Below are 21,639 nucleotides of genomic sequence, written 5' to 3' on the forward strand. Positions count from 1 at the left end.
AGAAATACAGAAGTAAAAACATCAATCATGTATAATCTAAATGAGATTTAGGATAACCTAAGTAAAATCATGAAAGCTGGTGTAGATTCTCAGTCATCCAGGTCATGGTAAAAATTCAAAAAATGTTAAAAAACAAAAAACAACTAGACTTCTATTCTGTAGTTGAAGACGTTTCGCTTCTCATCCGAGGAATTGAGAAAGCTCCTCGGATGAGAAGCGAAAACGTCTTCAACTACAGAATAGAAGTCCAGTTGTTTTTTGTTTTTTAACTTTTTTTTAATTAAAATCATGAAACTAAACATATCTAAACATGAGCAAAGACAGTCAAAATAGTAGCTAAAATAATCTAAATAAAATCATGATAAAGTTAAAGCTGAACTAAACAACAATTAGAAATCTAACAATATCTAAATTATGAGCTAAGATAAACTAAACTAAACTAAATGTACAGGAACTAAACTAAATGTACAGGAAGGCTAAATAAGCTAAAACATGACAATGCTAAAACTAACGGTACAGAACTTTCTAATACTACCCCAGGCCCGCTAGACAGCCGACGTAAGAATTACTAACTAAGATAATGGGGGGGGGGGGTTGGAGTGAGACAATGTCATCACATTGTGTAGTGTATGGGCTGAGAGAGTATGCATGGGGGAACAGCAGGAGAAACATTTATGCACATGTCCACTGGACTGATGAATGTAAAGCAAACCTTGAGGCTAGGAAACATTTTTGGTTCATTTGCCAGCAGGCAAGTTCTGCATGAGAACCTCATTGGAGTATCCAGGTTTGTGCTGCTGTTTGTGAATTAAAGAGGTTGTGTAAAGATGGTGGAACAGAATAGACATTCCCAAGTTTTCCCATTTATATTTCTCCTCTGTTTAGTATCCTCTTTTATACATACCCACATAAGCATCAATATAACAGTGGATTAACAACAACTAAACAGCCTCTTTAATCAAAGAGAAAAAACAAGAAGCTATTTCACTTCTTGACTGTAATCAATGGACATCCAGCTCCTAATGAGCTGCAGGCAGACAATGGCCCTCTAAAGTGCACATACATTTATTCAGTTTCAGTAAAACATATACAAGAAAAAAGGATAGTTCCAACAAACCACATCTGCATGTAAAACAGAGCATTTTGGTGCTATGATGCAGCAAAGCAATTATCTGTTTCATGTTTTATATATTACCAAGCTAAAAAGTAGATTTTCATAAATTAAGGAAACACCATGCAATTATCTAGGACAGCAGAGTCGACTCTTACATGCGCTGTTGCTTACAGCTGCAGCCAGCCTCAGATTCAGTGTGCATTGTTCAAAACATGATAACAAGATGCTGGCAGTCACAAATTCACGTGTATTAGAAGCATTGAGTAGTGACTTTGATCAAATTATGTGAACAACATGAAGTGCTATGCAAATCCCAGCTTTGTTTACATGCAGTTTCATGTTTACATTTCAAAGAGCTTTTTAGGTCCCCAGAAATTGGTTCAATAGGCCTTTTGTGTCTGTTTCAAAAATAAGTAACAAATGACAGACCTAAAATATCATCAGACAGCTTGCATGATCGCAGGTTTCTGTCATAACACACTGCATAAAATAGCCACGTGTGCTTGATAGATAAAATTTTAAATTTTTTTAAAAATTGATGAGGATTAGTTGGATATCTCTGGCATCACATTTATTGATTATTGAATATAGTGTAAACCAGTCATAAGGTTCAGTTTAAGTAAGCAAAACCAGAGAAAGTGTTGTTTAAAGAAACACACAATTCTATTTTTTAGTTTAAATGGTTTTATGACAGTATTTTTATGACTTTTTTGGTGTAACTGGTCAGAGTGAAGGCTTTAAGGTCCCCTACAAATAGGATGATGACCTGCTATGCTCACTACAAGCTACACAACCTATTAGAATGTGGCTGGATTGTGGCAAATTTAAAAAACTTCCTTCACTGTGAAGGAAATCGTGATACTTCTACAATTTTACTTGCCAAATACGATCTCCTTCATACACACTCCAAGCTCTTCGATCTCACACTCCATTCTTCACTCACTCATGAACAAGACCCAAAGAAACTCCTCTACTTGAGGTAGTAACTCATTCCCAACTCAGAGAGAGAAGTCTGCCTTTTTCGACTGAGGACCATGGTCTCAGATTTGGAGGTGCTGATACTCATCTCAGCTCTTTCATACTTGGCTGTGAACCACCCCAGTGAGAGCTGAAAATCATGGCACAATGATTCTAATAGGACTACATCATCTGCAAACAGCAAAGATGGCACCCTGAGGCCACCAAACCAGATCCCTTATGTCCCCTGGCTGCACCGAGACATTCTGTCCATAAAGGTTATGAACAGACTCTGTGACAACAGGCAGCCCTGGCAGAGTCCAACTCTCACCCTGAAGAGGACCGATTCACTGGCAGCAATGCAGACCAGGCTCTAGTACCATTTGTATATGGACTGAATGGCCCATAGTAACAGACACACCCCATACTCACAAAGCACCCCACACGTTCATCATGGACAAACTGTGACTAGTACAGAAATCCAACAACAGAACATCACTCAGGTCTAGATCTGAGGGCCGTTCCTCCCAATCACACCTCTCCAGGTTACACTGTTGTTACCCACGTGGGTATTGAAGTTTGGTAAGTTAGAGTTAGAACGCCAAGGTCCCTGCCTTTGGCTGCTGCCCATAGCGCTTCGCACCTACTGTAGATGGTGAGCTCGCAAGAAGGCACACCCATGTTATTCATTTGAGCGGAGCCCAACCAGGCCCTGCCAACAAGCCTCTCTCCCATATGAGGCTCCAGAGTGAGGTCCTGGTAACTCACATTCGGGCAAGGGACATCAACCTCCTTGTCGTAGTCTGACCATACGAGTGTTTTGAATCACTCTTTGTCTTGCCTTTCATCAAGGACCAATCTGCCTCAGGAAATCCTACAAGTGGGCAATTGCCCCCACAGCATAGCTCATACGATCATTCAGGCACACAAACTCCTCCACTATGCAAAAGTAGAAATTCACAGAGTAGAACTATAAGAACAATTCTTTTTCTTTTGCTAAAGACTGAAAACCTGACAAGGCAGGACTTGACAGGATTCAGGCTCGCAACACAGTAACGAAGTTTTAAGGATTTTATTATGGAAAGAGGAGAATTGGGACCAGAAGCTCTGAACTGCGCACTCACGTGACCGTCGTGGAACGGGGCCAGAACAGGTAAGTCCTCCTTAGCTAGGTGGCTAGATGCAGACAGGCTTGTCTGAAAGGGACTGAGGCAAGAGGGAAAGTCCAGGTACAGGCGTGGGGTGGGGTCGTTACCAGAGAGTCAGAAGTCCAAAGCCAAAACCAGAGAGGGAAAATCCAAAGGGCGAGGTCCAGGTGAGCGTAGCGAGGTCCGTAACGAGAGGTCAGAGTCCAAAGCAGTATCAGGCAAGGAGCAGGCAAGAGACGGTGGTCGAGGAACAGGCAATGGTCGAGATCAGGCATGAACGAAACGTGAACGCTGGACATCTACTTGTTGTGAGGCTTTCAATAATCTGGCAAAGCATGACTGGGAGCTGTGAGTATATATACTGGCTTGAACAGGTGAAACGAATGACAATGATTACATGGGCATGGTACATGGGTGTGGCTTGGATCTGGGAGTGGAAGTTACGTGGCTGTGGCATGACTAGAGGCAAGAGGCGTGGCATGAACAGACGGAGCTGTGACAAAACCTTTGGATTTTACATCAAAAGATGAGTATGACACAAATTTTTTTTTTTAGCTTTTTTTTCCAGGTGTTTACTTCTGGACTGGATACACAACTTAGAAGATGGCATTATTTCCAAACAAACACCAAATGTTTAGATGAGCAAAAATTTTAGAACATATTACTAGCATGTGTTTTTTTATTGCCCAGGTGTGTCCTCTTACATTGATTATGAAAATAATTAATATCGTTGAATGTCTATTCTGTTTCAGATCCGGGTTAATGCTGTGCTGACTGCATCCAGAGAGCAGTCTATGGCTAAAAATAAGCTATTTTAAAGCTAAGAGAAGAGAGAAAATCACTCAGAGCCACTGCACGAACATTAGGCGTAGCCAGCCCAACAATTGGGAATGTCCTATAAAAGAAAGAAACCAGTGGTGTGCTCAGTAACAGACCTCCAACGGGAAGACCATAATAAAACAGAAGTTACCAACAGACACTTGTTTTTGAGTTTTCTTCAAAGCTCTCTCAATTAACATTAGCAACAACATTCAGAGAGCAGGAGTGAAGGTAATACAATCTTCTGTTCACAGAAGACTTCATTCACAAAAGTACAGTAGCTGCACCAGAAGGTGCAAACCATTCATTAGCAAGAAGAACAGGTGGGCCAGACTGGATTTTGCCAATAAGTACAACAAAGAGTCTCAAAAATTCTGGTACATTTTTTTTTCCTGAACTGAGGCAAAGATACACCTTTACCAAAGTGATGGAAATGCTAAAGAACGTTCTGCAGTTAACAGAAATATTTTGTCTAAGAATTTAAAGAAAAATACAACTAAACTGATGTGGAGATCATTTATCATGCATCAAGATAATGACTCAAAACAACAAAGAAGTTCATCAGGGGCAAGAAGTAAAAGATTCTACACTGCCCGAGTCAATATCTAAACTTAAACCCTATAGAGCTGCATTTTACCTGCTACAGAGGAGACTGAAGAGACTAACCCTCCTAAAAAACAACTAAAAGAGGCTAATTTTTGTGTCACCAAGATGCTCTCACGTGGCTGCAGTGCCCTCTGTGTCTCCAGTGGCTGCAGCGTCCGCTGTGTCTCCCAAAGATGCGGGACCTCCCGTGTCCCTGGTCTCTCTGCGACATGGTCGCTGAAGAAGGATGTCCTCTGCAGATTGTGAGGTTCTTCCCTCGCCCCTGCTGGTGGATAAAGAGGAGAGGGCATCTCTGTTCTGGTGAACTCTCAAACCTCCATCGTCCAGAGGGTGTGTCCCCAGACTGACTCCTCTTCAGCCTCCAGTGTCTGTCCCGCAGACCCTTCAGCCTCCTTTCTGTGTCTCTGTGGGGGTCAGTGACCACGACGCTCCACCTTCCTGTGTCTCTATGGGGGTCAGTGACAACGATGCTACACCTTCCGTTGTCTATGTGGGGGTGGGGACGACAACGCCTCTCCACCTTCTAGTATCTCTGAGAGGATCGTGGACGGCGACGCCTCTCACCAAGCCTCAGAGAGGGTCATGGATGATGAAGCCTCTCACCAGGCTGCTCTAGAAGGGGTCAGGGTCAACGCCTGTCTCCAGGCCACTCTCGGGCTGCCAGAGTCCGTCGCTCTCAAGCGACTAGTGTCCCACGTTCCCAAGCCCTCAGGACCACCAGAATATCCGCCTCCAGGGTTTGCAGGACCTCCTGGAAATATGCCCAGAGGGTCTTTCGGGCTTTCTGGTTACTTAGCCCCTGTGTCTCTGAAAGGGTCCACAAGGGTGCCTCTTGCTTGGCTGCCTCAAAGAGGGTCCGGGAGAATGCCTCTCTCGCCTGCCTTGAAGAGGGTCCCGCAAGATGCCTCTCACTCTGCAGCATTAAGGAGGGTTCCCGGGCCGCCCTCCTGAACTCTGGTCCCTATGTGGACAGTTCCCAAGCCGCCAATCTGATGGTTTTCGGGCTGTCTCAATGAACTTTGACTTCTGTTTTTGTTTTGTTGAGTTCCCCTGGCCTTTTGCCTGGTCAGCTTTTTGTTCGGTTTCGGTCCCTCCATCCTGTGTTTTTGTTTTTCCCTATCCAGCCTTCCAAGCTAGGTATATTTTGTTTTGGGACATAAGGGGATGTCCTTTGAAAGGGGGGTCCTGTCAGGATTTGTTTGTTTTTTTAAGTTTCTTTTGTATTTAGGGTTATTTTGTTTTTGTGTTTCTGGTTATCCTGTGTTCTTTTATTTTTGTAATTTGGTTGTGTTCATGTTTAGTCTTGTCTTAGTTCAGTTTTTGCTCCTTGTGTCTTTGCATTCATGTCATAATTCACTTGTCCTCAGTTATCAATTGTTTGCCTGCCACGCTCATCTTCACCCATCTTCGCCCATCTTCACCTGTCCCAAGTCTGTAATCACTCACTTGTGCCCACTTTGACAAGGCTTGGCAAAACAGGACTCAGAATAGGCGGACACAGGCAAAGTTTTAAGATGTTTATTTGAGCAATTTAGCTAGTAGAAACGCTACCGCTCAGGACAGAACCCTCTGGATGTTCTGGAGGGAAACTCGTAGCAGGTAAGGCTACCAAGTGTTCAAGGGAGCCGATCAGGCTACTTAGCTCAGGGCTAAGGCTAGTGGGAAAGTCCAGGGGCAGGCGAGAGGTCAAAGCCGGGAGGTCAGAGAGCGAGAACCAAATCCAGATAAGTACGAACCAGAGTTGGTAGTCCAGAAAGGGGAAGCGAGGTCGAAGGCTGGTGAGCAGAGTCCAGGAAGGTATCCGTTATGGTAAATGGCTTGCATTTCTATAGCGCTTTATCTAGTCCAAGGACCCCAAAGCGCTTTACACTACAATCATTCACCCATTCATCCACACATTCACACACTGATGGTGGTAAGCTACATTGTAGCCACAGCTGCCCTGGGGCAGGCTGACAGAAGTGAGGCTGCCATCACACCGGCGCCACCGAGCCCTCTGACCACCACCAGTAGGCAAGGCGGGTGAAGTGTCTTGCCCAGGGACACAACGGCTGAGACAGCCGGAGCGGGGGCTCGAACCAGCAACCCTCCGATCACAAGACAAATCCCTACCTCCTGGGCCCCATCCGTTGCGGAGTAGGCGAGAGGCGAGAGTCGTGGTACAGGCAATGGGTCAAGATCGAGGCAGGCATGAGCTGTGAAAAAACGCTGGACATCTACCAGGAAAACCGTTTAATAATCTGGCACTGAACTGATGTGAAAGGTGAGCTTATATACTGAGAGGCACAGGTGAAGCTGATGGCAGTAATTGCAGGGGCGTGTACCTAGGAGGTGTGGCAAGGCTGTGGAAAACAACTGTGGAACCGTTACACACTTCTCCTAATTTCCTGCAGCTTTTAAAACTTTGTCATTTCCCTCACTTGTGCTGGTCCGTTGTCGCTTTCACGCGCCATCTGGTTCCTCTCATGTCTTGCCTCTCGTGTTTGGTATATGTTTGGATTTAGTTTGTGTTTGTTTTTGCTGCCACTTCAGCTTTTTGTTTTTGGTATTCTTTTATTTATAACAAATTAGGTTTTTTTTAAGCTCACGTCATGGGTCTACACATTTGATTCGCCTCACTTTCAACAAAACCTGACAGATACAGAATGTAGACAGGACACGGACTTAAGTTTTTATTTATCAAGGTCAGTGGCAAAACAGTGCTTGGTTTGTGGATCACTGGTTACTGTTTTTACAAATGAAAAGACAGAGCAGGCACACATAATCAAAACTTCACTATTCACACTGAAACAGCAGCAAGATCTTTAAACATGATTTGAACATTCAGGAATAAACCAGTTAGGACTCTTTTTTTTTTTGTGATACCTCATACAATAATAACAAATCAGTAAGCTGTTCTCTGATGGGGAGGTCACCAAAAAGAGAACTCTGCTGCTCTGAGAAAAACAAAGTGTGAACATGGGAACTATTAGAAAGCAGACAAATCTAGAAACAGATCCTCTCTCACTGATAATCAATCAAAAAATCAAATTTTATTTGTATAGCACATTTCAGCAGCAAGGCATTTCAAGGTGCTTTACATAATTAAAAAAACAAAATAAAAACAGCATGTGACAATGAATAAACAGTAAGAAAGAGATCACATGTCCTTCCCATATCCACATCTAATTTAGATATGGAACATGATATCAGTGCACTAGATGTTTTAGAGGACAGGGGGAACAAAACTACCCCTGCAAAAACGTTCACTTTTTGTAGTTTTTTTCTCTTTTTTGAATGTTTATTATTTAAAATAAATATTCAAAAGTTTAAATTTTCAGAGTGATTGGTTCAGATTTTTATTACCAAGTTACAGTGTTTACTTTTAATATATAATGAAAATCATATTTATAGCTAATTCTAAAACTTATATTAAGTCTAATTGAGTTTAGCCTGTTGGACAGCCCTCTGCAAAAGTAACAGTTCTGCACGTGGCCCTTTGGGAAAACCCAGCCCTGCTCTATAACCTTGGCTCAACTGTTTTAGACCGCTTCAGGAAGCTCTTATATGCTAGAAGATCAGTGCAATGCTAACACCACAGGTATCATGACTACGTTACGTTGTTTCTATGACCTTGCCATGATTGTCTCAACAGCATGGCCAGTCATGCTTAAAGCTCTTAAATACCAAGCACACAGGTTCCACATCATGGATACACTACCAACACGTTCCACCAAAGACTCTGATATCACAAACCTACTAATCACTGTCAACATGATGATAATCCCCCACAGCCACTCTATGGAAGTTTTGTGCATGCTCCAACCCACACTGTAAACCCTAATAAGTTTACAGAACTCAAAAATTATTTTGTAACAGATTACATTAAAAAATTTTAGTGATGTTTTTAAATGTTTTATGTTTACATAAAATAAAAATTACATGTGCAGTTGACTTAAATTATCTCAACGTTATCTTAGAAATATTGATATTTCTCAACTTATAATTAGGGAGTACTTCACTCAAATTTTTCAATATTTTCAACTCATATAATGCTGAAAATACACTCAAATTTTTCAATATCACTCAACTCATAATCTGGGGGACATGCATTCAAAATTAACCCTATAATTAAATACTGAAGTGACAATTTAATAACTTTTTTTATTCAATACAATGTGCTTTTTAAAAAGGCACGAATCAAAGTAGCTCAGTCAAAACAAAGTGCTTGTCATAAATTAAAACAAACAGAAAAGGAGATGACTCCAGCACCTTATGATAAAAACTCACAAAGGATTCATGATAAAATTCTAGATAAGTATAATCCATCCTCAACAACAACAACAACTATTAGAATGTGGAACAATTTAACACTGTTTAAAAACATTTTGGCACTTACTGCAACTTAAAAAAACAAAAAACACTCAATTAAAGTAGTTGTTTCTACGTTGCCGTACTGGCAACATCAGGTAGTGCATCAAGGTAGGCATTAGACAACAGAACATTAAACATGTATAGTGCATGAATTGAACAGTCATTTCCCACAAGTTATTCAGTGCATAAACTTTGAGCAATACACCAATGTTGTGATATTTATCTATTAACAATCAATGTATTAAGGAAAAAAACAAACGAAAACTTCTTCAATACTCACTTCAACAAATAGTCTATTCTGAGTAATTCACTCATTGAACAAATCATTCTTCAGCGTCAGCAGACGCCCTTACAGTGGTTTGTTGTCCTCAAGACACATCACAACTTTTTGGATAAATGTGAATGTAAGCTCAGGATTCTTTGGGGTACTGTAGGTCTAGCGCATAGATGTACCCAAAGAGCAGGAGAAATGAGTCAGCCAGATTTGTGGGACCACTCACAAGTACTTCATCCTCCACGACAATACAGATGTTCTCAGGGCTGAACAGGGCTGCATCAGTAGTGTCATCTGTGACGACTGTCAGAAGAGCCCCCGGAGTGTCAGTGAGGTCTGGACCATCTGCTGACTACAAAACACAAATACAAGAATGAGTTTAGTTCCTCAAGGATACAAATCATGCTAATGATGTCTAGACATTACTGTAACTTAGCACTTTGGACTTAGACTGCAACTTAGCTACATGTTTAACCAATTGTCTTTACATATGCTTATATCTTATGTTAGTTTCACACTTATCTGTTAGCATACTTTTTGTTTAGTGGAATTTACACTTTCCTTTTAATTTATGTAAGTTCTACATGTCAGTTTGCAGAATAACAAGTAAACCTCATAAACAGGTCCTATTCCAGAAAGGAGGTTCAACAAATCCTGAACTCTGAGTTGACTTACTCTGTGAAGTGAAACTCTAGAGTTTTCTATTCCAGAACATCTGATCTGAGTTACAGGGTTCCTGCACAATTTATATAGTGAATTTTAGGACTTTTTAAGACCTCAACAAATAAATTTAAGACCCCTCACATGCCAAAGACATACATTTATATTATGTAAAATGTGTCACATCCCTCAAAAAACTAATCAAAGCTTGGGCAGCCATTTCCAATTCTTTTACATTTGGGTATGGCTTAAAACTGTAGATTGTTTCAGCCATTTTTTTAAGGATTTCACTTTTCTGTGACCTCTTTAACTTCATCAATTTTCCTGATTCTTCATAAACACGATTTCCTTCTTCTAGTATACGTTCCATTTCATAACCAAACCCAGGAACAACAAAGTGATCAGGCCAACTCTTCTGGCACTGTACCGCCGGTACATGAGGGAGTATGTCTGTGTCCGAAGATGAAATAGATGAGGTGTCCCTTTCAGGTCTGACTACTCTCAATGTGCCCTTCTCTGGTAACTCCTGGCTGTCCACAAGAAGACAAAGATCACCATCGAAGTCCGGATCCTCATAGTGCAGGCTAAAATCCCCATCCAGTCTAGGCTTGAACCTCTCCTGCATTATTTCTTTCAGCTCCTCCACTGACTTTGGCCGCTGAAGTAGAGTAAGTTTCAAGGCGGTGTCTCGTGCAACGTACACACGCAGCACATGCTTCTGGGCAGCAGCCATCTTTAGTTCTTTAGCCATGTTTAATTCTACAGTAATTAGGCAGTCCTCCCTCTTGTCCCACAGACAAAAACATTCCTACATCATAATCAGTTCCATCAATGTAGACCTTTGATGTGCTGTAAATAGCATTGCTTTTTGTTATTTGTTCAATGTATGTCTTAGCAACGTCTGGAAGCATTGATACCAGTACAGAAGAGACATTTGATGTCTGCTGGTGAGGTCTGAAGAATCCTGAGGTGCTGAGATGGTATGCTACTATGTACTGATGCCTGTCTGCAAGTGTTTTTAACACATTTTTAAAGTTTTGTGTGTCGTGTACAACTCTTTTGAAAAAACAGTGTTTTCCCTCAAATCTCAAATAGTGTTCAATGAAGTGATGTTTAGGACGGAGTTTGTAATCTGGAAAGGCTTCTTTCAGCATCTCTCTATAATCCTGTATCTTGGACTGTAAATACTGGATGGATTCCTCTGTGAGTTCTGAGCACAGCGATAACTCTACTACCTCTTTTAAGTTCATTAGTACAGTCCATGCTCCATCCTCTTTAGGAACTGCATTCCCAATCGTCAAAGGGAGCAGTCTAAGCAATGTGGCATTTTCATGGCCATTACCACCAATGTTTTTCTATACAGCAAAGGTCTGTGGTATTTTATGATGTTTGCCAAGCTTGTCTGTGTGCTGGTATGGAAATGATAGAATTCTCTCGTTCAAATATTTAAGGGTGAAGTATTTGTGACGGATAATCTCTCCGATACACAGGGCGGGCTCTACAGGCACAATGCCCTAAAAAAGATTGTGGAAGACAAAAGGTGGAAAGCCAGTGACAGTATGAAAATGCTCTAGATGCTGGCTCAGGACACAATCTGCCTGAACACCACTCTGACTCTGAATATCTCCATGCATTACAGCATGCACATCACTATTATGGCAGTCTTTTGTCCTAAGACTAAACTCGCCACTTGCAACTTCATTAGTCTGAAGTTTAGCTTGTGTCGCTCTGCAGAATCTGCAAAAATATTCTGCTCTAAAAGACTTTGAAAAGCCTGCCAAATCATGGGCTGCAAGATTGTCAGACACCACACACATGACTGTTCCTTGAACTACCTTACCAATAGACTCAATGAATACCCCATCTTCTTCAAGGGTCCGGAGGTCTCTCAACAAAGGACCAAGTACTTTTTCAAGCTGAATTACATGCAGGGCTGATCTATATTTACTGGGAAGATCAGCAAGCATCCAGTATACTGAACAGATTTTGTGTATTTTGTGTGATGTGCCAAGTGGATTGGCTATTTCCAAATCATCAGTGTACAAAATGAGTGTTATCTTTAAGTCATCTGAAGAAAAGAATGCATTTTCTTTGAAGTACAAACCATCTTGGTGGCTTACATGACAACTGTTTTGAGACACTTTTGTTTCTTTAATTTTGTCCAAAATATCTGTATGATTGAAGATTTTTTGGATCATCTCAAGAATGGGAACATGCACAGCTGTGTGTCCTGGCTGTAGCAGATATTGAACGGGCTTTACCACAGGGTAATTCTTTTCGATGAAAGTTTTCCTTCTCTTGGTTGACGATAACTGCTTCCCCTTAGCTGTGGCACTGACAATAACATTACTGTCCATAACAGTACTGACAACCTCATTTAGAAGTGTTTCACTGACAGTGATTTCATGATTGTGTAAGACTTCTCTAATGTCATGTTTGAGTATTGGTTGGGACAAGGAAAATATCTGAGTCAAATGTTCGACTATTTCCTGAGATGCCGTGAAGAATAGATTGCATCTTTAGGAATAATGATGCCAAGTTATGGTTCAGCTTGGCTCTTAAAGTGTTTGTGTCACACTGAGTGTTTACCTTGTCAAGATCAAATGTGTCTGGAGACCCTGCACTGTCACTTTCAGCAGGTGCCGCAAGACTTTCTGCTGCAACTACAACTTGGGCACTATCATTGTCTGCCAATACAAAACATTCACCAAAATCTGAATCACCTCCATGTGTTCTACTTTTGTGGGCATTGAACCCTGTGTAGCTATTTGTTTTGTAATTACAGTTCTTGAATGGGCATGCTACCATCTCACAACCTCGTAAATGACCTCTCAAATGACCAAAGAGAATTTCCTTAGAAAAGCGCTGTTTGAAGTTACACAAAGGACATGTAAAAAAACCACAAACTCCTTCAGCTGCATCTACTCTACATGAATCATTGTGAGATCTTCACAGATGAGCTTTCATTGCTTCGAATGATGGAAAAGTACAAATGCAACTGTCATAGAGACATGGCAGGGGGGAAACTATTGAATATTGACTATGCAGTACAGTATAGTGCCAAAATAATTGTCCCCGGGTATTTGAAGTTGCAGAACACAACTTGCACTTCCACGCCATTGGGCCAACTTCACCCTGTAATTTAAAAATTTTCGATCAAGATCTAAACCATGCCAGTCCTGTTTTACACTTTTAGCTATTCAAAAATTTAATTTGTACAAGTTAAAATGTGTGTAAATTTTGAATGAGGGGGAAAAAGAATATGCCAACGAGTTGACAATGCATCAGTAATTTGAATTTGGCTTTTAGAATTGCCAATTTGGTTATTGATGTTTTTGTTTTTAACAAAGTATTCATTAAAAGTCCAAGTGATCAAACTATTTTTTCTGTGGACCCCACAGTTGAAAACATGTAAAGAAATAGCAAAAGAATGACTGTGGAAACACAAAATAAAACCAAATTCACTGGAACTATTTCAAAATATATCCCACCTGAACTGTTTCAAGATGATCTCACAACCGCACACTTGAACCTACGAAGAAATACAAACACAGGCCCGGTCAGCATCATGACACATTATGTTGTTCAGTATTGTTCGTTTCACGCTAGTACACACATACACACAACTCGACAACGTAAACTATCGACTGAGTAACGCGGTAACTTATTGAAATAAGTATACTAGCAGTACGTACGCCCATTACCGGCGAACAGCGGAAACAACTGGCAGAAACTGGAAAGCAGAGATAACTTTATGCTCCAAACTCACGGACTGTCAATGTCCCGGGCAAACATGCATTATGGGAAATGTAGTTCATCCAGAAAACCCGCTAATAACGTTACACCGTTGTAAGTTGAAGTAACATAACGTATTTGTCACTTTCAACAACTTCTGAAGTTAATAACAAACGTTCACTGTGCACATTGTACAAATGTATTCCCAGCTCCAAATTTAAGACTATTTTTGTTGAAATTCAGTTTAAAAAAACAACCAAAATCGTATCTTACTTACCAAATCAGGGCTGATGATAAGAGGGCAATAAGACTAATAAAAAAAAAACTGAGGTGGTGGTTTGAAGCGGGCTTGCAAACACATAAAAACAAATTAGACCGTAGTCCACATCCTCACAGGCTGGCCAAAACTTCTCCGCATCAAGGCAAATTCAAGCTGACTCATCTTACCTGAGGGAGAGATAAGAACCACCCACCAGAACGCTGTGGCGTTGATAACGTCCTAACGTTCCTAAACCATTTGAGAGTTGAAGTTTGCCAGCCTTTTAAAAACTCCCCTGAAGATCTTTCCAAGACCCATCCACCATCCAAAACCATTCTGCTTGACTTTTTACATCATATTGGGGGCCATCATTTAGTATGAACAGGACTTAATGGCATAAAAACAGGTATTTTAGACCAAACTATTTTTTTTTTATTTTACTTTAAGTACTTCTACATTGTTTAACTTGTTTTGTTTCTAAACTCCTAAACTCAGATGCCAAAAAGTAATAAAGCACAAAAAAAAAACCACTGAGGCAAAACAGTGAAAAAATTTGGTCTGTTATTGGAATATGTTGGGGTCTGGGAGTTTTCTCCCTCCTTTTGGCTGCTGCTTCTCTTTTCCTCCCTTAGGTGAAGTCTGTGAGCTGGGGATCTGAGAGCAGAGTGGCTGACAGGTGTTCTCCATCAAGCCTCATTAAAGAGAAGCTTAAAAGGAGTAAGCTGCCAGCACTTCTTTGCCAGAATGTTAACCAATGTGGTATGCCTCCAGTCGTTCCTCGTTACAGTGTCTTTTTCAGAAGATTTACTCACAGAGTGTGTGTTCCTCCTCAGCTTGCTTCCGTGTCCTAGATTCCATCTCCAGAGCACTTCCAGGTTTCTGTGTCTACCTATCAGCCTTCAAGTCAGTTTCACCTTCTGTGGTTCTCTGCTGGCAGCTTCCTGGCTTTGCTCTCCTTTGATCGAACCCTGCTCACCCGCCACCGTTTCTACCCCTGAACTGCCCTGTAAATCAGGGAAATCAGAGAAGTTGTACAGCTAAATGTTTATTTGTAACAAATAGTCACGCACATGTAATATCAATTTGAGCTTGTAAGTAAAATTGTCACCTGTGAAAAAATTTCCACACAAACAAGCTCTGAATGTAAAGTTGTAGAAAAATAAATTACAATGACATATGTGTATACATGTGTCAATTTTTCCCACTACAACTACAGGTCAGTGAACACAACTTCTCAAATGTGTTGCTACGCTCATCTCAAAAGCGCTCAACTCTCAACTTGCACGCGCTCAACTCTCGTCTTGCCCATGTAACTTTTGAAACATTTCTTGCTGTTGTTTGTACCAAAACTCAGTTGTGTCTGTAGAGGTGAGAGCAGGGGAGGGAGGGGAAGTGAGAGGACGGAGTGGGATTGTCAGGGCAACCATCAACCAATCACAGTGACAGCTCTGGTTTTACCTTGCATTTCAAGTCCTCTTTGGTCTTTGCTATGCAATAGCACAACAAGGCGGGGTAAGTTCATTTTCACACACATTCTAACCTAAAACATTGTCAGCAGCTCCTGGAAAAGTTGTGAACTGCTGTTTATAGATGTTGCCTGTTTAAATGCAGTGATTTTGTTGTTAAGAACACTGTTTTATATCCCTTTTATTGAAAGCATCTTTTTTGATAAAATATAACAAAGAACTAAATAAAGTTTAATTTGTTTGTAGTTATTGAATAATACATAATGAAGCAGAAAGTAGGAATAGGTTTTCTAGATAAATAATAATAATTAAAAAAACATTTCTTGTAATTCCATTAAAAACAGAACAATTATTTAAGTAACTTGAGACTTTTTATTTCCATTTCCTTTCCCCAGAACCCTCTGTTCTTTTGTTTTAAATAATTTAGAAGTTTCCGAGGACCAGAATGAGAAAAACAGTTTTGATTAATCTTAAAAAAGTATAATTTTACTTGCCAGATGGTTATTGTGTGGCTGACTATAATACTTTAAGTCTCATAACAATATATCTACTTGAGAGGGTATTAATTATGTCTGTTGTTTTCCATAGCTCAAGTTTTGAATGAATATATTATTAGAAAATGGTATATGGCATGACATGTCATCACTTGCATTTGGTCACTATGCTAGTAGCCCTCACATTTTGTTTTTTAGTAGCTGCTGCTCAACCATCTGCTTGAAAGACTGTATGGTCGTTTGTCAAGTTGTTAAGAACACTGTTTTATACCCCTTTTGGTGAACCCTAACCCCTGCTGGTTCATTCTGTCATGAACGGGGTGGAAGGAGGCGAACCCAGTATGCAGACTCATGATGGAAAAAATAATCTAATTTATTAAATAAATAATCAAAATCCCAAAACAAAGGCTGTCGTGGCAGCAGAACTAAACGTAACAAAACCTAAACACAAGAACACAGGAGGCAGCACATACCGGCAGGAAAAAACTGGACAGCACATCAGGGAGGCAAGAGTTTGACAATGAACCAGCAGGGAAATGTGGAAAGTGACTGGGTTTTAAAGGCAGAGGGTGATTAGTGGAAGTTGGCGCAGGTGAGATGATTATGGAGCTAGAGGCAGGTGTAGATGGTTGAGAACAGGGAAGAGAGAGAGTAACTGAGGAGAAGTGAATGGTGGCTGAGGCACAGGAAAGAGACAACTAAATAACACAAACAATAAACCCAAACTGAAACATGAAGACAAAACAAAATACAAAAACCCAGATCCTAACAGCAGTTTTATAATCCCTTCTTTTCCTTTAGCTTTATAATTTTATGTGGAAATGGTGCACTTGTTCTGAATGGTGTAACTCCTCCAAAATAAGACACAACAATGTCCTAATTAAAAAGATAATATTAACAAAACAGTATATTTTACTCATTATTAACATTATTGTCTTGTTCTCTTATATAATCATTTCTCCTTCAATTTCTATATATTTAAAGGTCTTTCCCAGCAATATTCAGTTAAAACAAGGAACGTTTTAAAAGTGAAGTGCCTGAACCTTCAAGAGGAGGATCTTCATGATTGTTGGAGCTGCAGTTCTGTCTGTTGCCAGAAAACACAAACAGGACTCCAAGAGATGAAACTATGCTTTTGTAGGCAGATTTAGGAAGAAGAACTAAACATTACTGATGAGGTTTTATTGAGGGATTTTTGAGTTACAGCTGTAAAATAATGCAATATACTTTTCCTGAGGGCAAAATAGTTTGTGATAGAATATTGTATGATTACTGGCTTTCCTTTTATTACTTATTTTGATACACTGACAAAGAACGTGACAAACAGGAAGAGGTTATTGGATTACATAATGTTTGAGAATTAATTATTTCTACTGATCACTAATAAGTAGGGCTAGGACTTTAATGCATTCATTTCAATTCATTAATTACATAGATTTAAATGCATTAAAACTTTAACGCAATTAATTGCTTATTTACTCGCAGATACAAAGGTTCAATTGTGATTATGTACAGACCCTACAATTAGCTTGAAATTAAATTTTTTAATCAATTCCCACCACTGCTAAAAAGCTAAAATAATGCTGATTCTAATCTAATCTTGTGAGGATCTGGGTTTGGCTCCGCCTTGTGGGCAGAGCCACTAATCATTCCTTCACAGGTGTTCCAGTTCCCACTGATAAGACCAGCCAGTACTTAAGCAGCAGGCTGGGATCAGATCTTCGCTGGAGCATCGAACCTTCTGGGTTAGATTCTCCGCCTCAGCGTCTAACCTAACTTATGCTCCTTATGCTACTCACGGTCTCTGTTTGTGCCTACGACTCAGGTTTTTGCCTTGCCACGACTATGGATCTGAAGAACTACTTACCTGGATAACCGCTGATACTTACCTTGCTGTAACTGGCTCGTCTCCTGGAACCACTGGAACCGCACCTCTCCTGCTCGACGCCGCAAACCTCCTCCAGGACCTGTAAGCAAACAAAGAGACATTGAAATCCTTGCTACCATCTTGGAACAGAATTGTACCCGAGACTCACCCAGTTCTCCTTATCTTGCAGACTCCTCCAGACTCCGACCACTGTATATAGCTTCACCTGTTAATAAATGCACTTACCGTTATCCTCGTCTCCGTGTGTGGTTTTGGTTTCACTCTCTGGACAGAAACTCTAGAGTTTAAGACAAATCTGAGCAGCGTCATCTAATACAAGCATGTACTGCTGTTTCCAATTTATGGGAAAGCTACATCATGAACAATTCAACCACATAATATTGCACTTACACATACTATAAAACTGTCTATTTGGAATTGAAGAAATATTAATCATATAGGTCGCTTAGATCACCTGGATTTAAGTGCATTATATTTTATTGTTCCAATCATTTTATGTGTATGTTTAAGCTTTTCTGTCTATGTTACTCTGACACAAATAAAAGTTACAAGGGGACTGCAAAGGTAATGTTTAACTTCTGTAAACAGGTGAAAAAGTCCAAAGTTAAGGCATCCCCAGACGGTCATGACCACACAGCCCCTGGGTTGGTATTGATTTTAAGCTCATGTAAGAGAAGCCAAGCATTCTATAAAACAGAGTTCCGATCAAGGGATGTCAGATCACACAGATCATAGATCACAGAAGCGTCTAAGGGAAGTGATCTCTGTTTTTTTGCAAAAAACTGCTCGGTGGGTTTTACCAATTTGTCTCAATAAATTGTCTTTAATTCTCCTAAGGTGATCCTTCCAGAATCCAAAACGGACCCGGTAGAGTGTGAACGAAGACATTCTTAACAGAATTCAAACAAAGTTTTAATATACGGCACCTGGAAAAATTATATCCCACAAAATATAGTGATGCATGTACCCATTGATCTTTGGGCTTCAAATTTATAATTTGTTTAGGGAACTCTATCATACGTTTTCAGAGTAGAATTTTCCTTAAATTACAAAGACACATATTTGCATATGATGTTGTATTATTAATCAATATAAATGTTTTTTTTTGTTTTTTTTTTTCATTTTCAGGTAACAAGGGTACTACTGGAAGAATACCCCAAACTGCGAGAATTGCACGGTGGTTGGCTTCTTGTAAAAGCCGCAGCTTATTGTACTATTGATATGTCCTAAATTCTTTTTCAAAACTTCTTTTCTCCCTGTCATATGGTTTGACTGTGATTTTCTTATGAACATAAGGCTTCCAAACACATCCAAAATATTAAAGGCTTCCTCAGGAAATGGAAAGAATACCATCTATATTGTCCCCTTACAAGAAAAGATAGACACAACACCTCTACCATTTGATGATCCAGAATTTTAAAACATGCAAAGAACAGATGCATTACATGTGGCATTTCATACCTCTTCTTTCACTTCCTTTTCACATTGAATCCTGCCAGTGTAATAATGACAAAGTAAGTGGTCATATGTTGTTATGTTGTAAAACAAAGCAGACTACCTAAAATAGGTAAAGCCTTACAATTTGTATCTGTTTATAAATATATATATATATATATATATATATATATATACATTTGGAGGAATATCCTACAGTATTTAACATTTTGTGTTTATGTTGTCTATTCACATTGGCCTATCCAACCACTTCCAGATTCTTCTGGAAGGATATGAGACCTGGTGCTGACAAAAACAATGACATTATTTTCCCTTATCCTAGTTATCCTCTGTTAGTTTAGCTATTTCTTATTTGAGTTTTAGATTTGTTCTTTGCTTTTATTTTATCTTTCCGTCCTACTTTATTCCTTCTGTTATTTATTATTGAGTATTAGATTGGTTTTGTGTTTATTTCTGTTATTGTTTAGGTTTTCCTTTTGGTTCTGTCTTTGTTTTGTCTTCTCAGTCAGTTTTGCCATTTACTCCCCTTCCCCACCTACTAGTAATTTCCTCATCAGTTTCACTTGCTCCCTTCCCCAGCTGCAGTCAGTTACTTGTAATTAGGTCATCTCTGAACGCTCCTCTGTATATTTACCTTCCCAGACTGTCAGGCTAGATGGTGACAGAGGCGAACCCAGAAAGCAGACTCATACTTAGGAACTAAAAAGAAAACTGATTTATTAAAGAAAACAAAAGCTGACGGGGCAGCGGAAAAAAAAAAACATAACCAAAACTAGGAGCACAGAAGAAGATGCAGGACGAGGACAAAAGAACAATCATCTGACGGAGTAGTGGAGGAAATGACCGGGTTTTAAACACAGAGGATAATGAGGTAAGTGGGTACAGGTGAATGATCATAATTGCTGGCAGGTGAAGATGGGCGTGGCAGGTAAACAGATGACAAAACTGGAGAGAGGTAGATGAGAACAAACACAGACACAAAGACAGAAAGTACAAGAACCAAAACTAACAAGATAACTGAATAAAATAAACAATCAACTCCAACTGAAACACGAAGACAACAAACAGAAACACAAAACCCAAATCCCGACACAGACTCAGTATTCACCCCTGGTTCCTTCCATTCTTCTATGTTGCTCTCTCTACATGTTCCCGGTTACCAGTTTTTGTAAGTTTGCCTTTTCTCAATAAACAAAAGCTCATCAAATGATATTTCCACTCCTTTCTGCATTTTGGTCCTGCTCTTAACACACCAAACATGACAACCTGTAGTGGCACAAGATGTGAATCATTCACCTCTAAATATAAAATCTAATATATCTTATATAAATCTAAATCTGGACTTTTTTCAGCTTGCCAATGAATTAGATGGGCCTTATAAAACAAAAACTAATCTTATGTCAACTTTTAATTTTATTTAGTGTTATACTTTCTGTCAGGAAATAGAGAGAGGAAGGCAAACCCAGAGCGCAGACTCATTGTAAATGAACTAATTTATTTAAATAAAGAAAATAACAAAACAAAAAGCTGATGTGGCATCAAAGGCTAAACAAAAACACAAACGAAATAATAACATGGAGCACAGAGCAACAAGGTATAATTTAAATAGAAACGGGCACAAAACAAAAAACCGGTAACAGAGAAACAATGAATCAGTGGTGAGTGGAGGATATTACCGGGTTTTTAAGCACAGGAGGTGATTAGGGATGTGGGCACAGGTGGAATGATTAATAAAACTGGGACAGGTGTAGATGGGTGTGGCAGTGAGACAAGTGAGTAACTGAGGAGTGAATAGTGACAGAAAACAAATGCACAAGTAACAAGAACTAAACTAAGACAAAGATACCTAAACACAAACAAAAACATGAAGACAATAAACAGAATACAAAAAAAAACAAACCTGACACTTTCTTCTTTATCTCAAGGAGTCATGTCCAATCTGTGGAGACAAGTTTGCATCTGAGATTATGCCCCTTCATGCAAGTTCATGTGGTGAAAGGTAAGCCAACAAGTAACGAAAGGTACAGTTGTAACTACGGTTCTATGAATCCCGAATGACTGCCAGAGGCGGTGCTTCAAGCACTGAATGATCATTCTTGCGCATGCGCAGGTCGAGTACTAATCACGACAAAGTCACCTGTGACCTGCCGGTGACCCACGTGACTCTATATAGTCACATGATGACCGGCACTCAATCCCTGAACCTTCTCACGAGACGCAAGGATTCTGAGGGACCAAGCACTCTGGCGGTCATCCGGGATTCATAGAACCATAGTTACAACTGTAACTTTCATTCTATTTCATCCCTACTGACCACCAGAGGCGGTGCTTCAAGCACTGGATGACGTATAACGACAAGGTCACGAGGAATCTGCAACACCCAAAGAACAACCACTGCTCACCTACCTCAG

At 40.0% G+C, this 21,639-nt stretch overlaps 1 long non-coding RNA gene across 1 annotated transcript; it reads right to left on the reverse strand.

The window, feature by feature from the left end:
• Positions 1-8,714: 8,714 nt before the first annotated feature.
• On the reverse strand, positions 8,715-14,991 carry LOC112451488. Its single transcript, XR_003040318.2, has 3 exons — positions 14,738-14,991; positions 13,423-13,463; positions 8,715-9,623 (listed from the first exon to the last, which is right to left on the reverse strand). It is a non-coding gene; the product is annotated as an uncharacterized LOC112451488 (long non-coding RNA).
• Between the last annotated feature and the right edge of the window lie 6,648 nt (positions 14,992-21,639).

This window comes from Kryptolebias marmoratus, linkage group LG22 (genome assembly GCF_001649575.2).
Source record: "Kryptolebias marmoratus isolate JLee-2015 linkage group LG22, ASM164957v2, whole genome shotgun sequence".
NCBI classification, from domain to species: Eukaryota; Metazoa; Chordata; class Actinopteri; order Cyprinodontiformes; family Rivulidae; genus Kryptolebias; species Kryptolebias marmoratus.